Source organism: Oculina patagonica, chromosome 1, assembly GCF_052425735.1.
Source record: "Oculina patagonica isolate OP01 chromosome 1, crgOcupat, whole genome shotgun sequence".
NCBI classification, from domain to species: Eukaryota; Metazoa; Cnidaria; class Anthozoa; order Scleractinia; family Oculinidae; genus Oculina; species Oculina patagonica.
In genome coordinates, this window is record NC_135758.1 from 6101991 (window position 1) to 6122082 (window position 20092).

General features: G+C 36.6%; 1 protein-coding gene and 1 pseudogene across 7 annotated transcripts in view; both read left to right on the forward strand.

Annotated features, from left to right (window-relative positions):
• Positions 1 to 15547, forward strand: part of LOC144653535 (uncharacterized) — a 34584-nt pseudogene extending 19037 nt beyond the window's left edge. The window contains exon 4 of the transcript XR_013570758.1: positions 15533 to 15547. The product of XR_013570758.1 is annotated as an uncharacterized LOC144653535 (transcript). The remainder of the gene's footprint in view (positions 1 to 15532) is intronic.
• LOC144653265 (cartilage oligomeric matrix protein-like) overlaps positions 1 to 20092 on the forward strand; it is a 47160-nt gene that overhangs the window by 5727 nt on the left and 21341 nt on the right. The window contains exons 1-3 of one of the 6 annotated variants that reach the window (XM_078513236.1): positions 5474 to 5569; positions 9202 to 9295; positions 16732 to 16826. The gene's annotated coding sequence lies outside the window, so the exon portion shown is untranslated. Of the gene's footprint in view, positions 1 to 5473; positions 5570 to 8726; positions 9055 to 9201; positions 9296 to 16731; positions 16827 to 20092 lie in introns of those variants that run through there. The other 5 variants (XM_078513228.1, XM_078513221.1, XM_078513260.1 and 2 more) reach the window with 5 other exon arrangements.

The window sequence follows — 20092 nt, forward strand, 5'->3', positions numbered from 1 at the left end:
GTCTGGAAGCATTTCAGCTGGAAATAGATTCTTTTTTTAAATTTTTTGTCTTGAATGAAATAAATAAAATCAAAATACTTTTACTCTATTTAAAACTCGAGTTTTGATTGGATTATTGTCTGGCTTCATGCAACAACGGGTACGTTCATCCAAAAGCTTAATTCTCCCAGATAAAATTGCAAACATTTGTGAAACACACGAGGGAGAATTTTCATTTCATCGGATTTTAGCTGGTTAGTCGTATATTTTTGTGACTTGATACTAAAACAAGTAAATATATTTTAAAGAACTATGGAATCAGCTTTAATACCTTGTTGTAGCCTTCAAGAGCTGGACTTTGATGGGAGGCTTGTTCAAATTGCGTGAATTTTAGAGCATCAAATTAATCGCAATTATCTTTGTGGTGGAGGAAAGGCAAGCCGCCACTTTTGCTCGGTATTGTTTTCAGGTGAAATTAATAACTAAGGCAAATTAATAGAATATTTGTAGAGAATTCAATCATTGTCTTACGCCAGAAGACCATAACCACGAGCAGAAGTCTAGAACTGCATACAGCTATTCAAAGCCCATTAGATAAATGACGGTATTTATTAAAATTTGGAAACTGCACGCAGTAGATAAGGGCGTTAAATTATCACGAGTATTATATTCATGTGAATGCATGTTTTAAAGAAAGACATCAGGGAGAAAAGGCGAGTACCCTTTATATATACACACACTTTATTTAATTCTGGCTCAGCGACGTCGCTCTTTTCCGAAAATTTGCTATTTTTTTATGATATACGACTGTCTCGTCATTGGTGGCGTAACCTGCATATATAACAAGCGTCTATTGACATCACTTAATGTTCGTTTCTCTGTTTAGTTCAAAACATGACTTATTCACTGTAAAATTAACGGTGTAACGGATGCGCTGAAGTATGTTCCTTAGTTGCTTTGCAGAGCTTTGTTTAGCTGCAGTAGTTTGATGTTCGCCATACCACTCACGGTCTTCTATAGAGAGGCTTGGTGCGAGTAAATTTTCTTTGAACTAGTGTAGATTCCGGAAGCATGAGAACAAGTGCGTATTCCGGTGAAGCTCTCGATAAGTAAGACGAAGCACTTTGCTGCGCCTCCTGCTTTTTTAAGACCTTTATGCACTTCTCGTTTACTACAACATTCTTGAACTGAACGCCCATCATGTTGAACTGATTTCGCCATGAATGAGGTGCTCAGGTCTTTAATTTGACAACCGTGACAGCCAGTATATTTTTAGATAGAATTTTACCAGAATTTTGTATTTAGTCAGGATGATTTAGTGTATTTTTACAAGGTTCTCTTCATTTCTTCAACATCTGTAAGTATCCCATGGGCCCGCAATTAAGCTCTGTTACTCCCCCATCCACTTCGACATCAATAAATACTTACAAAGCAGCGATCAAGTTCGACATTGTTATAAAACTGGAAAGGGGTTGCAATGATTGCGAATGTTCTGAAAGGATGTTTCTCGCAACTTTCGAAACCGCAGCCGTTCATTTTCATTTGTCAGTCTATTTTGCACCAAGGAATTTTGTAAAGATTACGAGATTTAGTTAATAGTAATTTAAAGTAGTTGAAGTGGTTGGAATTTCCGGACGATAAAGACCGATTTTTTAGATCGCGATAAGATACTACACTGTAAGCTTATTAGCCGACTTATCTCTAAATTTGAAAGCAGCATGTGTAAACCGCAAACCATGAAAGGCTAAAGGCCTACAGAGAATAAGTAAACAATCTGTAATGACGATTAAAGAAATACAAATGTTTGCCTGAGATGAACGCTGGACTCAAGGCGTATATCCATAAGCCTTCATTTCTAAAGTACATTTTACAGTAAAAGCTTTTTTTTGTAAAAATATTTCCGTTTATGTGAATAAGCCAGATAGAGAATTTCCGGTGATAAAGCACGTTCATGCAAAAAGGAATAATTTTCTTTCGATCACTTGAGGTAGCATTGAACATTTATCAGTCAAACGCAAGTCTTAAGGCCGATTTACATGGTACGATTTTGTCGCATGCGACACGCTTACGACACGCCTACGACAGTCGTAAGCGAGTTGTATGTTTGATTTACACGACACAATTCGCATGCGACAAAATCGTACCGTGTAAATCGGCCTTTACGAATTCCTTGCAGATATTTCATTAACCATTTAGCTAACAACAGAGCTAAATGATCCTTAAGTGATGCTTTATTTTGGCTGATATGCATGACCACTGCTGTCTGATAAATTAATCGTTGTTTTTGAGCCTTTCCAAGATTGCTTGTTCAGAACTCTTACTAGGCTATTTTTAAAATCACTTATTCAGAAAGAACTCATCATAAAGTACAAGTTTCTAGATAAGATCGAGCACGCAAGACTCAACATAACACGGTCAAGAGTTTATGCTAAGACGAAACCATATCGCTATCGTAACTAGGGCGGTCACCGTTCGTTAACATTCTAGATCAAAATCACCTTAGCTTCTTACACGCGAATTTAGGTCGGTTCGATTCAGTGCGACTACGTAACCGGCGTAACAAGGTAAAACTGCCGTAAAAGTTGGACAGAGGAGTAGGTAGGTAGGTATACTTATTCGGAATCATAGGAACATATAAAAAGAACAAGGAAACACTACTACACTAAGGAGGCACACTAGTAAGAAAACAACACCTGCCAGGATGCCGTATATTGTATGAGCGAATGTGACTTGCTTTCGTGTGATGGAAGTTATTTCATTCGGAAGCCACCATAACACAGCCCCACTGCGAAGCCGTTACAATAATTAGTGGGGTGTGGATGGAAGCTCCCAAAATTCCTGAGATTGTAGTGAGCTGTGTACACAAAATCTAACGTCATAGTGGTGGGTGGATTATCAGCTACCCTTTAAGATTAAAAAGTTTTACTTAAAATTTGAGTAGGGAAGACCGAGGGAGGGTGTCCCCCCACCCATGTATTAAAGCTATACAGGAAAGTGTCTGCACCACAGCGTATTGGCTTTGACCTTTTTATATACCTTTAAAAATAGAGTTATTAATAGATTTTGTCGTTCTGATTTAAGTAGCGTGCGTGTATGACCACTTACAGTTATCTTCTGATCTTTTTTAATCGTTAAAGATGATTTCCAGTCCGTACTGCGCAGACTCAGGGTTTGTTTTCATTTTTGTTTTGAATTCGTTGAAACGTTACACTTCGGTGATAGCGTACATGAAGTTTTTAAGTTCGCCATTACGGATCGTTTCGTTCAAGAATTCACGATGAGCTAAAACGTCCGTTTGAAATACCGTCGAGCTTCTTTTACTCGTTATTATTGTTTTGCAAGGATATCTGGCGTTAATAATGAAAAAAAAAAGGAAAGTTTTGTCCCGGAATTTTATTTTTGCTAGTAAACATTCTTCTGTTTGTGAGACTCACAAACATTGGAGGCGGAGATTGCGCAGTACGGACTGGAAATCATCTTTAAAAGGAGAAGGGAAAAAAAAGAAAGAGAATTATCCTAAACATCCATTGTCACGGTAGTTGACACAACACTCCAAACAAAGGTATAAAATGAAACAAGGCACGTATTTTTGAGGTCAAGTTAAGGAGTGTTTAAATTTAAGTATGCAGAGAAGAGATATTAGCTTCCCCCCCCCCCCCCCAACAAATTATAAAATAAGATAGGAAAAGTGGGATTCGTTGTGGTAAGCTATTGTTTAATTTTGTAGTAAGTGATCCTCGACTTCTTCAAAACAAATGTAATGTAATATAAAAGCTCCAGAAACACAGTCAGGCGTTGACCTCAGTAAGGTTTTACCCGTAAATTGTCAGTTCGGGTAATCCGGTAAAAATGAATACTATCGCTAAAGCTAATTCCTAAATGTGCTTTATTACTGACTCCCTTTTTAGCGCCCTGCTCGAACTGAATGTTTCAGCTAACATGCCAAAACAGGTTTTATTAGCCAGATGGATTTTAACCCTTTGCCCCGAATGTAACCCGTTTTGTGACTGGTTTCTAAATCTATTAACTGAACTATTTCCGCGTAAGTTTAGTAACACAAAAAAGAAAAAGTTATTTTGAGGCTTTGAACTTGAACTCATAAACCATTTTGTGGTCGTTGCATTTTATATTTATTTATGCTGTTTGTTTTTTTCCATAGTACTTTGAAGAATATAATTTGGACTGACCCCTGTCAATTTTGAACAGGCAAGGGTACGGCTTATTAGCAAAAAAAAAGTTAATTTAAACTGTCAGTAAGACACGTGTTTCTTGTTATATAAAGCACTTCTGAAAGGGAAATAATGACTTCTGGTAAGTCCAGAGAATGTTTTACCCGTTTCCTGTATTATCACATATCACATACTAGGCCAAGTGTACCGATTGTCCCAGAATTTCCTCTATGTTTGAAGCCAGGGCTATAGCCAGAAAAAAATAAGACTGAGGCAATGCCCATGGATAAATTATCTTCCTAGGTTCTTTTCTTTTCCCCACAAAACAACAACAAAAGAACAAAAACGAAGAAAATAACTTTGGCAAGGGCCTCGGTTTGTCTCAAAACGGCTACGGTCCTGAAAGCTGTTTAATATAGCGGTAGTGCGGTCACTAAAAATGATTATAACAAATCCAATTTAAAAATGAATTGCAAGGGTTCAGCCAAATTTAATTAGGAAAGCAAACATGTGAAAATATAACGAGCCTATCAGAAACGTTTAAAGATTAAAAATGATAAAATTCTTTGATGCCAATACCATCACGACAATAATGGATAATTTAGCGAAAATAGCTTCAGGGAGTTTTTCAATTTTGTAACAAATCTATCGACTATTCAAAATAACAATTTATATTCATACTAGCTAAACTGGAACGTGCGTAGTATATGTCAGTAACATTGAAATATTTTTAGTACTTCGTTTTTTTTTATCTCAAATACATATCCAATTTCCTAAATTTAAAGGCAATTTGGCTAAACTTGACCAACTGAAGCCAAAAAACTGTCAAGTTGATGGGTGGTTAGTGGAATAAGATTAAGGTGACAGCTTTGAATAATGATAACAAGAATCTAAAGCCACTCTTTTGAAAATGATTATTACGCCCTTGTGTCCATATAAGCATTTATGATGTGTGCTTCTTGAATATTCTAAAGAACGAAGAAATACGGTTATAATGGCGCCCTTAATAAGAGAAAGATACAGTGACACTTTTGGATACTAGCTGATACTGACCGATGTTTTTATGTAAACTAAGAAGGGTGTAGTACAGCACGTGTGGCCCAAGGTACATGAAAGAAAATTAGTAGAAATTGTCATTTGCTTATATTTCTCTTAAGTGAGGTCAAATAGGTCGAGAAAAATCTGGCTTAAGCAGATCATCACACCATATCATGCCTTGTACACGAGCAGGAAATATATTTGATATCAGGCCTGTATCACTGACCGCGTTTCCTTCCAGATCATTTATCTTACACACAAGAGACGCCCTGTCGCTTCTGTTGAGAGAGTCGAGAGAGAGTGTAGCTAGGGCTAGGGCTAGCTTTTTCCTGCACTCGTTATAAACGAGGGTTTTCATTGCGGTAAACTTCTTACGAATTAAGGTAAGTTTGGCGTTGCGTCAAAGTATAGTTCTTTTCTTTTCGTTAAGGCTCAGACAGACGAATGTAGTCTGGAACTCTTCTAGGCTCGTCCACCACTCGCATTTCATACTCTAAACCAAATCTTATCTTGGTTGAACTCGATAAGTAATCTTGTGGACACGATGGATGGATGCATGGTAAACTTTATTTAAACACACTTGCATCGTAAACTATTTAACTAAGACAAAAAGGCTGATTTCCGCGTGTGGCTACAATAAGAAGATTTAAAAAGATTGAAAACTATCTATTTTTTTAAATATTTTAATACCATATTACTAATTACTAGAGTATAATACGAAGAAGATCCACCGACTGGATGCAATTACCATTTTAATTTATTGTAGAGTTTTAAGTTAGAGATTCCTGATGATTTTTAAGTCTAAAAGTGCCATTATTCATGTACATGGCTTTTGTTCTAATCTTAACAACTCAGCTCCAAGCTTACGCAACGCATTTCTAGTTTCTTTCTCTGACAACACCATTGTACTTTGAAGCAGACAGGTGTAACTTAGCGACATTGTCTTGATATCTTGATGCCAGTACCACCAAAATTATCACAAAATAAACAAAGAATAACTAGAATTACATCTTTTAAGCGAATGGACAAAATGCCTGACTTTGTTTATGTTAAGAAATAATCTTTTCATCAAAATGTGATTCAAAGTTCACTTTGACACTAAATAATTACGTTAGTTGGTATGTTAGTGTTTATAACTTCTTGTTGTGTGAAGAAATCTCTAGTCGCCAAATACCAAAGAAATATCGGAATCTTCCGTTATTGTTGTCTAGGCAACTCTGTTTCCGAGCTGCTATTGGGACATTCCATCTTTAACCACTTGATTCTAAGAAGTTTTCACTAAGAGGACATCAAGGGACCTCTTGAACTGTGTATATATAGTATGAGAAACTGTGACGGCTGTATTAAATTTACCAAAAATTACTGACAATGAAAAGGGCAACGATAAATGGACCAGTTATTGTGACTCATAATGATTTGGGTAATAGTAAGCAGCGTTCACCGTGTTCCAAATGATTTTGAAGTTAGTTGTAGGAAGACAGCAGAATTTAACTTTTGAAGGGGGCATAAAAAACCGAAGCCATTTTACTTTCAAAACATCTCTAATATTCAAATACGATATTGCTGCATTAGTTCTGAGTGCATGAGTGCATATTGTCTGAATTGAGTCATAGAACCAACTAGATACGTCCTAAGAAGGCTAAAAAGTATCGACTTCAGGCAGCATAAACTTAAGTTAGAACAAACGGTTTTAAATCAAAGTTATTAATATACAGTGTTTGTTGTCTGTTGTTTTTTGTTCAATTTTTAAAATAAATCTTTTTTTTTTTTTTTTTAAAAAAAAATTTTTTTTTTAAAAATCTTTTTAAAAAAAAAAAAAAAAAAAAAAAAAAAAAATTAACTAGAACCACATTCCCCAATCAATAACTTTTGCGCATGTGGATAAAATCCTACTGTGTGACTATTCACACGAAATCTATTGAGTGGTACTTTTTCGATGGCGTGGTTTGTTTTCCAATTGTAAGTGAATGCAAATTTGGGAATTTTTGACAAATTGCAACATAAACAAAAACTAACAGAATGCTTTCTTTCAAGAGAATTTGTGACATTTGTTTTTGGTCTACAGGGTTATAAATTTTGGACGGAAGCCTTTTAGATAAATTTCAGTTGCTTGTAAAAATTTAAAACATTTTGGTTTAGTACTGCTTGCGCTTATGCTGCCTGGCCTTGGTCGTCAGTATCAAGTTTTTGCGTGGGGACTGGGTCCTGACTTTTGGCACTTTTCATGTTTTGAAACATAATAGTGGAATTTTGAAGTAGCTTTTTTCGCGAGCTTTTTTTACAAACGGTTTTTCGATTGAGAAAGATGTAATTTCAGTGTTGTCACGAGCATGGGACAAAGAAGAGTCCCCGACGGAAATCGAACCCATGACCATCCGCGTGCCCGGTCGGAGTACCAAATTAAAGCTTCAGCGAGACCTTGTACTCATGGTGAGATAGGCCATTTACTAGGTTCAGCGTCTGATCTTGCATACAGCTGGGATCGGCAATGTCAAAAGCGTCCTGCGTGGAAATAGAGAAATTAAAATGAAATGAAAAATATCAGTTATTTCCTGTTATCACGGGTGTGGTACCGATTGTACACGAAAAATAAGACAGCGAAAATTAAAAGCGCTTGAGTTAAACGCTATACAAACAAATTAACATAGTTAAGATATTTTCAAATTTCGAATTTCAAAAGATTCAGTGACATCTTTTGACGACAATGGTTTTGTCAGTCACCGCGATTTTAAGAGATGTTTAACGTTTCCGATTTTTTTCTGTTGAACAAACTTTTAGTTCCGGTCGTTTATGTGTTGAAATGATTGAAGGCAAGTTTTTTTTAAGAAAAAAGGAAATAAGAAGGAATAAGCGTAATTTCCCGAAGAAATGTTAACAACGTAGATATTTGCCACTCATTTTCAATAGTCAACACTTTTATTGCGTGTTGTAATTTAATTCAGTCTGTGCTTTTGTTTCATTCAGTGTTAAGTTCCGTTAATCTTGAAAGTGTCAAACCGTTAGCCTAAAATAAACTTTGAAAGAAAACAATCTGAAAAATACGTAGGAGAGTAAGACTTAGCCTTTCAAAGGTCAATAGTCCCTTGTAATACTACCGCACCGAAGTAATGGCTGAAACCACCAAAAGTTGTTATATATTTCTAAAGATCGTGACTCAGTGAAGTTTCAAGTTTGCGTGATGGACAATTTTCAGCGCGCGCTGTTCCGTCAATCCTTGAAAGTCGAGTTTGGTGACAACGTAAACATTTGACTTAATCTTGATAAAAAGAAATATTTGAAGTAGTCAGCTTGAATGGCAGTTCCGTATCAATGGATTCTTCGGTAAAAATATTTGCGATATTTTCTTGCATATTACATATTCACTTCTCGGAGGGCTTTTAGCGAAGATGTTGTATGGCCCGGTTAGTCAATATTGCGTCATTGTCTTCTTTTATTATAAAAACTGCTACTTGTTTGCAGCTGAAGCGTGGCTAGTTTGCCAAGGTTGCAATTGTGTGATGTGGCCAATGAGATATATTATATTTGCTAAATGTATGACACAGTCGTCGACCTGTGGATTCGTATCAGATGCGAAACAGAAGCCTTTCAAAACTTAAGTTGACACCACCCTTCGCCTTCTGCGCTTTTGATCTCAGTTCTTTATCACATCCGGCATGTTATGATAATATTTAGCGTGGGCAACAGATGAATCAATTTTACACGGGTCTTCTCGAACGAATGCGCATTCCATGTTCGATATCAGTTCTGTTCCCACGCGCACTATACAAAGCGCAATCTTATGCGTGCGGTTTCAACTTCAACCAAAAAGCTGGCCAAAAGTTTAATCCGACAACACTCAAAGAAGCAAGCTTGATCACACCAAGGAAAGGTATGCATTGAAAGGAAGACAAGTATCAGCTAATCGCTGGCAGACTATCAAATTTCTCCATATCAGATGCGCTGCGGACCAACTGCCTTCATTGATCAACGAGAAGGCAATAACGCTAATAAGCGCTTCTTTCTCGTTACCTTTCAGTCCTAGGAGGGTGCCAGATTGTTCATTCAACAACCGGGATTATCCTTTAGGCGGGTGAGGATTGCATCGGCTAGTCTGTGGCTTCTATAAATTGGTAAGTGTACGCTGTAATAAACAATGTATCCAATACGATTCCTACTGCATTATCCTAGGCACACTTAAAACATCCACAACATTGCTTGAGGCATAAACGCCTGTTTATGCTCACCAGCGAGCCAAAAACGTTTACATAGCGCTAGTCGCTAGAGTTGTGCTACTTTCTTTGTGCAAATGCTACATTCGAATCGATTCCCGTTGTGTTTTCTGTATTTTCATATAGGAGAGTAAATAAAATTGAACCCGATATATAAGGAAGAATTCCTGTTTTTGATAGGAGGACCTGATAGAATCTTAAACAAACTGCATTCAGTTAACTTTAACATGTTTGAGAAAGTGTCTCTAAATTTAGCATCTTCAAAACAAAGCTTGCAAAGGCTGAGTTTTAAAGAAGTCTTTCTCATTTGATGCTTCAGCAAAGTGCTAAGTGCTGTGTAAAAGAAACAGAAATCTTTTTACAATTCATGTTTGCTGAAGCGAGGTTCTGAAGTTGTTATAGTTTCAATATTTTGCTTCACCGCACATGCAGTGAAGACCATTAGGGTTTGTTTGATTACTTAATAGGTCCATGTTAATTTATCGTTTAACAGCAGTAGTTTTTCTGATGAACATTTAATTTGATGGCGCGTAGAGAACCACAGAAATGCTAAATATTCCTTCTTTGAAGGTATCCCCGCATCTGGGATAAAGATATTATAATTGGTATGCAACTTCTAAGATTCTCTCTTGGCTAAAAGAAGCCGAAGTAAACAACGGCTCTTGAAGCATTGTCTGAAAGAAAATTGTTTATATTCGATTGGAAGTAAGTTGATACAAGGGTTGAAAGTTTTGTTATGTACTTTTTGGCCAAGTTATGCAGGAGATAATTAAAACAATATCAAAATGAGCAGCAGTCATGCTGAGTTTTAGATGTTTTGAAAGCAGAAAAAGAATGAAATGCCACCATGTGAAGTCATGCAAACAAAGTGACGTGAAGCGTGCAGTAAACCAATAATAAAACTTTATTAATTAAAATAATATCACAACAATGAAACGTGTGCTTTAGAAGCCACATTCATCCCAGGGGTCGAAGAGCGGGCAGATTTATTAAAGCAACGCCTTTCGAGAATTAATCTGGATTATATGAATTTTCTACACTAAGCTTGTCTTTAGAAAGGTAAAATGAACAATATTGATTCCAATGCCATCTTTATTGGGGATGAACTTGGCAAAAGCTGCTGAAAATGTACGTACCTAAGATCTTCCATAACCTCTGCTTAAATCTGTCACATTTTAACAAAAGGATACATTGTTACTAGTATTGGACCTATGTGAAAACTTCGAACTGTAAATTTAGCACGAACACTTATAAATGCATGTAGTGATTACCAAATATCCTTCACTGTGCTTCACAAACACCTTTCATCGCCCTTAAAATATATAAAAATACTCATAGTTCCGTTATTGCTCGTGGCAGGCTCGTGGTTACATCAGTGTTTCGAGTTCGTGAGGTAAGTTTGGACTAGAATTGTGGAGGTCATCGGTAGCAGTCACGTCAAAGAAAAGCGGAAATGAAAATATTTCAGAGTGATGAATTGCTCAAAAGCTACCGGTTGTTAAGTACAGATTGTGGTCACAGAAAGTGCGAGTAAAACAATACAATTTTAAGCGCTTTTAAAACACAATTCGTAAATCGAAAGGATCACGAAATTTGAAGGCAAGTGTTGGCCTTTATGAGAGTGTTTTTACACACTTGGAGAAACTGGTAAACTATTTTGCTCTTATTATTTGACCCCCGTTATAAAATTAATTTTTTTTTTTAAAAAAAAAAAAAAATTAAAAAAATTTTTGCAACCTGTTCCTTTCGGTACGGATGTTGAACATTAGAAGCAGTAAGAATGTCTGATTAGTCGATCACGTAGACAGATCTTTTACTACACACAGCAATTTTTTGTGTTAGTTGTTGCTGAGTATACTAGTAGCTCAGTGCTTCGGTCATCGCGATTCAGTGATACTGACCGCTGTCAAAGGTTTTAACTGTATAAATCCATTATAACAAAACAGGAGATCATATCAGTATTAGCTTCTAAGCTTGCTAACATAATATCAGGGAAGCATGTGTGACTGAATGATGAAATATTGTCGTATTTAAATTCTTGCTTGTTTTGAAACACTATTCTTTCTGAAAAAAGTAAGTGTGTGTTTTCTTTGTATTAGATACCACTTGTGAGTTTTTCGACTAATCATGGAGTAACTGAAACTATTGAATGACATGAATTATTTTCTTGTCACTTTTTCAAAAATAAAAATAAAAACATAAAAAGTCGTGCAGCAATGGTTGCTATTTGCACGTGAAAAAACACGATCCGATTAAAATAAATTGAACCGGATTCTAAAATAGGAAAGGTTAAATCCTTTGTAGGCGTTTAATTTCCTTGATCCTGTTTACACAAGCTGGAATATTATCCCACGTGCGGTTTAATTTGTTAAATTATTTCATTGAGATTCATTTGATTTCGATATCAGTCCAGTCTGGCTCTATAAAACAAAATACCTGCTTTAATTACATAACTACTTGAGAATTGATGGTCTTTGTTGCATATAGTGAATGTTTTAAAGCTTTTACGACATAATGAGGAAGCAAATCAGTTGTTTTCTGTTTTCTTTTTTTATGGGATTAGAATTTTGTTTTAGCTTTATGTTCTTGTTATTACGCTGTATCTTGTTAACTTTAGTTTAAGCGAGGAAGGATTACATTAAAACGATCGTCTTATTTAGAAGAACTGTTTCAGCATGAAAGTCCGAAAACCTCAGTTTGCTATAAAATTTCCTCTGTAAATGTATTACACTCTTTTTTTCTAAAAGAATTTATTTTATAAGAATATCGAGGCTATAATTTGCAAAATTTTAAGAATGTCTCAAACCAGTTAGAGGACAATTTTTTGAGACCATTTAAATGAAAGCTATTGAGCAGAACTTTCATGAAGTTGTGTTTACTGTATTCTATGTACAAGGTCAAGGTTGTTCTAACTATATGTGAAGTTTCCATATTACCAACAGGCAGGAAATAATTGTCAAGATGTTCGAATTAAAAATCGCGGTGATGATCATCTTGTAAATTTGAAGTCTGTGCATGAAATCCTGGTATTTCTCTTTTTCCGCCGACATAGGCTGCCGCATGACTGATGTATAGTTTTCACTAGAAGTTAATCCCTGATCCAGTTTTGAAAAATGTTTTTCTGTGGTTTGTCTGGACTGAATAAAAAAAAATTCTGTGGTTTGTCTGAACGTCTGAAACAAGATGTGGTTTACACAGGAAAAGCAAGGGTGACCAACATAGCTTCATGGCACGAGCAGAGTGTTCTTTTCACTTCCAGATAAACCAATGAAACTGAGTGATCGTCACGATGTTATTAAACAATATTCGATAGCTATCCACCAATCAAAGCGCACAAAGCCTTCCCAATTGAATGACTGCTAACTTTAACAGGACAGGATGCAAGATCAAGTCGAGGAAAATCATATTAAAAACATCAAAACTTATTGTTTTGATGATCCAACGAAAATTGTAAAAAAAAACCCGTTAACAATAAGTATTTTTCTGAGAATAAACATTCCAAGCTAGGCACTGAAAAGATTATGGACTTTTGGATTCCTGCTCCATGCAAATTTAGTTTCCAGATAGGAAAAGGTAATTTTTTTACTTCATTAAAAACACTGAAAAAAAAAAACGTTTTTAAAATCATCACTGAAAACACTGTTTCTAAAATCTAAGCAAAACTTTTTGCACTTTTGCACTTGACAAATCTTGTAGACAACCGGATCTGCTTCTGTGCGTGTGTGTCAAAGTTCGGGGAACATGAATTCTTCTTCGCAAATAGGATTGCGAATTTTATCTTGTTAACTCAGGTCGACTTTACGGAAATCGTAGTAAAAACAAGTTGCCAACAAAAATGAAATCGTTTCTAGTTTACACTTCAAGGTCATCAGGAAACTATTCGAGAAAGAAAAGGATTTAATTTTGTGGAGAGCCGAAGGCATTTTGAAATTGGAGGCATGTATGTTTACGCTGTTTGGTTTTATCCTGGACATCTTACCAGGCGAACAGTAAACAGTAGAAAAAGTTCATAAAGTTGTACATTTACAAAATCATACTGCATGCCCGTTTTATTTTTTAAAGGCTGTGTGTGCTTTATATTTTTCTTCTTTTGGCATTACCCGGTCGTGCAAAGTAAATAAACACTTCAAACGATGGTCATAAGAAGCTTAAGGTAAGGTAAAACAGTTTACTCTTCGAAAATATTGAAAAATAAAGAGTACCACATAAAAACTGAATTGTCACACTCTAGGGTCAGAAGTTCCTCTAGTAGTTTGCAAAAAAACTTCCCAAAGAACGATTTGTGATGTATGAACAGGCATTGATGATTTATTCTGTAAAAATTCATGATTTATCAATGTAACTGTATGTTTTGTCTACGTTGTTTTTAAGTCACAGAAGCATGAGAAATGTGCAAGTGCCGCTTCCTCCTTAAGCTTCCTCCAAACCTTTGCCTACGGCGCATGTGTAGGACCTTGATAACCCTAATGAGACCCTTAGGATAGCTTTTGCTTTTCTGATCCAGTTATCAAAATTAATGGTTGACGGATAGTTCATACAAGTTTTGTCTTTCCAGCGTCATATTAGCATTTTGAAACGCTACCTCCTTTTACACGTTCGTCCTCATTAGGCTGCATCACGTTTTTAGTCAAGAAATTGGCGAAAACGATTAAGTAAAAGCTGCACGCCAACATTGGATTTACTCCTTAAGCCTTGGTTGCCTCACGGGCAGAACGGCCCATGATCATCTGCTTTCATTAAGCTTCTTAATGCACGATGTTATGGAGTGTCTGAAATGAAAACTGAGATTACCTATCATGGCAACAAAATGGCAGTGTTTTGGTGACTTTCACTCATTTTGCGATTTGTGACTTTCAAAAGCGGGTAAACCTCGAAGATAGACACACAACAGGGAATGATATTTGCATTGCGACAGGGTAATAACTACAACCAGTCATGCCATTTGGTGACCTTTCTGGAGAGTGAGCCTATTAAGCTAATAAACGGCTTTCATACTTAAGACAGACCCTGGATAAAGGTCACCTTGTTTAGCAACATACCATCGTACGTAACAAGGCTGCAGTTTACCAACTGTCCACACTCACAACGAAGGTCATCATCCTTGGTTAGAAAATTTCTCTTATTCACCTTAGTACCCAAACTATTCATCTTTTCAACTGTAAGTAACTTTTCCACCTTATTCCATTTTGATAGTCTGGTTAGGTCGCAGAAATTCCCTATTATGGAAAATGCCATTTTTAGGAGGGGTAACTTTTACTGATTGATTATGGGAAATATCTCGCACGGCATACATAGTTTGTTTTTAGACTGGTCTGGGCCCTTTGAGGTATTCATTTAGATGCTTATTTTATTCATATAAATAAAAATAGGACGGTTGCAAAAAATGGCGTACTACAGCTATGTAATACACAACCTTGGCTTATTATCAATGTCACCGTTTTCGTCCCAAATCATGTTCCTGTTTACGAAGTGTACGGATTTAATGTCATTTTACGCCCAATCAGTCAACGACGCGACGTTAAAAACGGACCGACCACCCGTGTGCAACATGTGTGTATAACAAAGACCATTGATAAAAAAAAAAGCTTTGCAGAGTTTTTATCAAATTTGTCTTCCTGATGCAGATATTTACACACTCTATTCGTTTAGGCATTTCTGGCATAGACGAATGACGAAAAGTAGAGTTCTTTTTCGACTAACAACAACGATTGACAAAGTCTCGTGTTTTAGGAGTGGGGGACATTGCCTTTTGTGCTCCTCTCTTATAGAAAAATCTTCCGCGGTTCCCCAAAAACAACAAGAAAGTCTAAAAAAACTTCCTTGACACGTACATCAATGATACTTGCAAAGATATACCTATTTATACCACCAACTCAGTTTGTTTTTCGTCTCTATCTGGAATTTATTTTTATTCCCGTTATCTATTGAACTTGTAGATTGCTATTTTTGGAAGTACTTCATGAACGGATCTTTTTCAACACGCACCTTGTTGAAGTTTAATCGAGTTATGACATCAGATGTTTTAGTTGCGTGATAGCCATGTTATTTAGTTATTCGACTTATTAAGATTCGGCGGCTTTTAGCACCAGAAAGGGTATCGTCTGTTTTCAAATATCGCCGATTGTGAGCATAACACAGAATCCAGCTTGCTTGTCAATGTCCTGTCGATGACGAAGTTGTGATTGCGTTGTTTAAAATAACTGGCTGCTTTGACTTGAACTAAGAGAAAGCAACAGACAAGAACTGAAAACCAGTGCTGAAGGTGCGATGCCTCTTTGGTAATTCCAAAAATAGGTAATGCGATTATTTCAGTTTGACGGCATCCTCCAGGAAAAGAAAAAAAACTTAATTGGAATAAGAAGAAGATAATGTTGACCTTCCGCCATCACGTACATGAGATGGTTTGCTGTTTTCATTTGAACATATATCTTTTGTCAAGGTTCAGTTTTTTAACTCGGGTTACTTGAAGGCTCATTTTCCTACCAAAGAAGGCGGCTCTTGAAATTTTGAATGTAGATGTATACAAACGTTTACAATGTCACGTAAACGGATCATGCCCTCCACAGTTACTACTCTCGATACAGTGTTATCCGTGACAAGATCCTTGTTTTTTGTACGGAAAGTGAAAACTGAGTTATTGCCCGAAGAAAAAATCATCAAAAATTGTCGATCGAACGCAACTTGCACCAAACAGTTTGTTTACTTGTTTGCTTGTTTGTTCGTTGGCTCTTTAGTTATTTACATTTGTTCTGTAGTTGTCCGTAACACCAAGAGCTTTCTATGTTTTGCCGTTACACCCTTTATCCTCTCTTTATTCTTACACGCTTTTAGTTAGCAAATACATTGGTATCAGTTTAACTATAAATGTTAACAAAACAAACATGAAGTTAAAAAACAACATTGTCAGGTGAAGCAATCGAAGTTCACGTCATGTCCCAAATGCCATGATTGCATAACGCACTTTTTTCCCGTCTAGGTCAGTTGCTTTTCTACAATCTATGTGGAGGTTCAAAGCTTTATTTTACCGTTATCAGTGCTAAACTGTTAGGTTGCACGGCCATTTAATGGGATTAGGACCATTACAAGTATAAAGTAATTCCCATATCTTGCAGCTTATTTTTGGAAGTGGTCATTTTCTCGAACCATCGATCGTGGGAGACAGACTATCATGCAACATTGCACGATATACCCCAGACAACAAAGACTGAAAATAATAGCGTGCTGTTGTTAAATGATATGTTTCCGGAGCGCTTGAAGTGCGATTAAGAGCTGAACAGTTGTAAACTTCAAAAGTCTTCGGTCGTCGACGATTCATTTTCTGCCTGTTTTTCTTGCAGCTTGTCTGGTGTCGTAGAGATTCTTCCGTGGAATTTCTGAATCACTGAAACGAGAAATTGAATTTCACAGAAGACGACAATACACTACCAGCTCGGTAAGTTTTTGGTTATAGGCATAGAGTTTTCGGTACATGTAACCAGGGTGGAAAATAAGCCAGTTGCATTCAACCGTTACAAATCTTAAAACATCTCCCTCTTACAAAAATATTTATCTTTCTTTGGTCGAAGGTGCTCTTTTTCAAAGGAAAAATTGTGTGTGGTTTGAAATTTCGTTAAGTATGAACTGTGTGTCACATCTGATGTTGTAACAAATTTTATTACCTTCCGTCCAAGTGAAGGATGGCGTTTTTAATCCTGTACTGTACGAGGCTTGTTTTTGCATGATTTGAAATGCAGGTGTAGGTCTAGTAAAAACCTGTTTTGATGAAAGGAATCACTTTCACGCCATCACGTAGTGATAGCGTGATATCATAGGAGACCCACTGCACACCAAAGATGTTACATATTTTGTTGTTACAAATTCATAACAAGTTCTAAACCCAAACGATATCAGTCTGATATCCCCACTCGTACCCCTGTTTAACTGAGTAAACAAAACGTTTACATTATTATAGCCTTGAATAGGATAGAAATATCGATTTGTCGTGATTATTTACTCTAGTCTCGAACTAACAAACCCACACGAGGATTTGAGACAAGACAAACATTCCGGCAGAACAGACTAGACAGCGATCCAAGGAATCCATGAAATTTCAGTTATTCCAAATCTCATAGGATTAACCCATACCATATCTGATTATCTTGAAGTTTCGAGAGTATATATCTGCCTGGTCATGAAATATTTCTTAAGGTTGCTTAATGCTACACTTGAGAATCCATTCGTCTTTAAACCACGGGCAGTGAAAATCATTATGGCAAATTAAACGACGGTGGTGTGATAGCAGTGTGATAGTGCCATTTTGCTGGACCTTTGTGCCACTTGATGTGAACATAAAAAGATTAATGATGATGTGACCATAATTATACTCTTAGTGGGACACATTGTTTGGGTCATCATGACGTTGACGATCAACTGTTATCTTTCTGTGGTTACCATGGAAAGGTAACCTATCAAGTGTGACCTCAAAAGAGTGCTTTTGTGGAGACGACTATGAGCTATTTTTACACATCCTGTCTATCAGCGAAACTGTGAAATGTGGATTCCATTAATTACACAAGCCTACTCTTTTAGTGCTGTTTTTATCACAAAGAGATTAAACAAAAATTAAAAGTGAGTTACTTGGGGCTGTGAACAAAACCAATTGTTTTATTGCACCATCAATCAATCCTCGCCTGCTATGTTTTATCAAGTCCATAATCGACTTTGAAATTATCTCATAGCATCTCGGCTTCAGCTTATCGAGCATGTTATTAATCGAGAATTTTACAATGGATTCTGTGACGCAAGGGCAACTCTGCATGCATAAGACAGTTTGAGGCACCGAAATGAGCCGGTAACTGAGAGGCGGAACAATAAGGTTGACCGGCATGATTTTAATCGTGCTTTTGGTAGTAAAGAACTAGTGAAGGCATCGATTTGTCCCAGAAAGATTCCCTTCGTTGCAGGGACTAGCCGAAGCTTCAAGGGATTCTTTTTCACTGTTAAATACCAGTTAGTTTGTTAAACTAAGCCCGTTTAGCAGTTTTATTACATGTAGCACAAGAGAACTTTGCGTTTTAAGCTGGACACACGAGACTAGGACATTGCTGGAACACTGCGCATTCTTTGGAAATGTAACTGGGAATTGGCAAAACCTCAACACTTGACCTTCTTGATGTTGGAACTAATGAATCTGCACTACATTTTTTTTGAAAAAAGATAGACAACAGAAACAAAATATCTGACATCAACCCATAGAGATCGGTGAAGACAAAAACTCTCAAGAATGCTGAAGGTCAAAATTGTCAAAATTGAATTTGCTTTTACCTGAAAACGTATTGAAAACCTTTAGCAACTGCACCCCAAATTCAAGCAATCCTCGATATGTTTCATCTAATAAAATGGTCAGTTATGCTAGGGTTGTATCTACGTACAGACTTAAAATGTCAAGCTATGTCAGAGCCATATACTTGACAAGGTTGACTTTTGAGTTAAATGGTTCAAGAGTAAACGGCTAGATTTCCAGCACAAACAATAATGAATCAAAAGCCATTAACTCGATTTTCAAATAACTTGTGTAGTGTTATCTTAGGTATCACTTGCACCAAACTATTTGATTGTTATTTGCAGCTGTCGAGATACGATTCAACTAATTAATATCTCTGAATTTGGCTATCATCGTCTTTCTCTTCATATTTCAAACATTTACGATTTGATTGGGCAGGTTGGAAAACATGACATCTCGCGGCAACTGGAGTTAACTTTTGTATTCGTATATCGATGGCAGCTACACTAATCTAATTTTCTGTGTCGTGTTCGTATTTGTTGAGCAATTAAAACTGCAAGCATCTGAAGCATTCAACAGTGTAAACATACGACATAAATTCTAAAAATAACATTTGAAAATGCATTAGTTACCAATCTTGCATGGAGAAAGCTAATGGTGTCGAGGAGACTGAGTCAAATTGGCCCACGCTTCCGGCTTTTGTCACGTCAATGAGTAACCTTTGTTACGAGATGATTTGTTTTCAGTCATGTTTTGTTTTTACACGGCATTTATAGAAATCTCGTTTACTTTCACCAAACTTTTTTTTGTTTTTCTTAGTTTGTGACGAATCATCAACGGTCGCGTATTGCTGTAAGTAAACTTTGAGGATGACGCATGTATCGAAAATGCAAAAGTTGAATGTGACTTGAATGACCTATTCCCATTTTTTACCCAATTGCCTTTGCAATGAAAGTAGAAAAGACGTTGTGTAGATTTTACACAGAAAATTGTCCAGGACTTTAAAGTGAACACTCTTTTATCGACGACTGAAGCAGTGTGCATGCGTATAATCTATTCGGCATACCGTGATAAGACCTGAGGTCTTCATTACAAAAAAAGAAGAGTTTCCTGACGTCATGCGATAAAACGCCTGAAAAAATAATGAAACGTTTCAGTTGGTCGTCGGACTGTGTTAAGCATCCTTTTTTGGTTTTTCGTGCTTTAAGAACCTTTGTGGTTTTCACGCCGCTGTGGCAATTATGAGACAAATATTAATACGACAATAAAACGACCTTTCCAGACATAGTTCTTCTAATAGTGAAAACATCTTTTCACGGTGCGGTCTCGTTAATTTCGTGACGATTTCTAACGACACCTTTATCTTTATCGATTGGTATCTTCTCCTGTTTTCAGGCGTACACGGATTATTACAAAACCAACGTTCGAGTGCAATC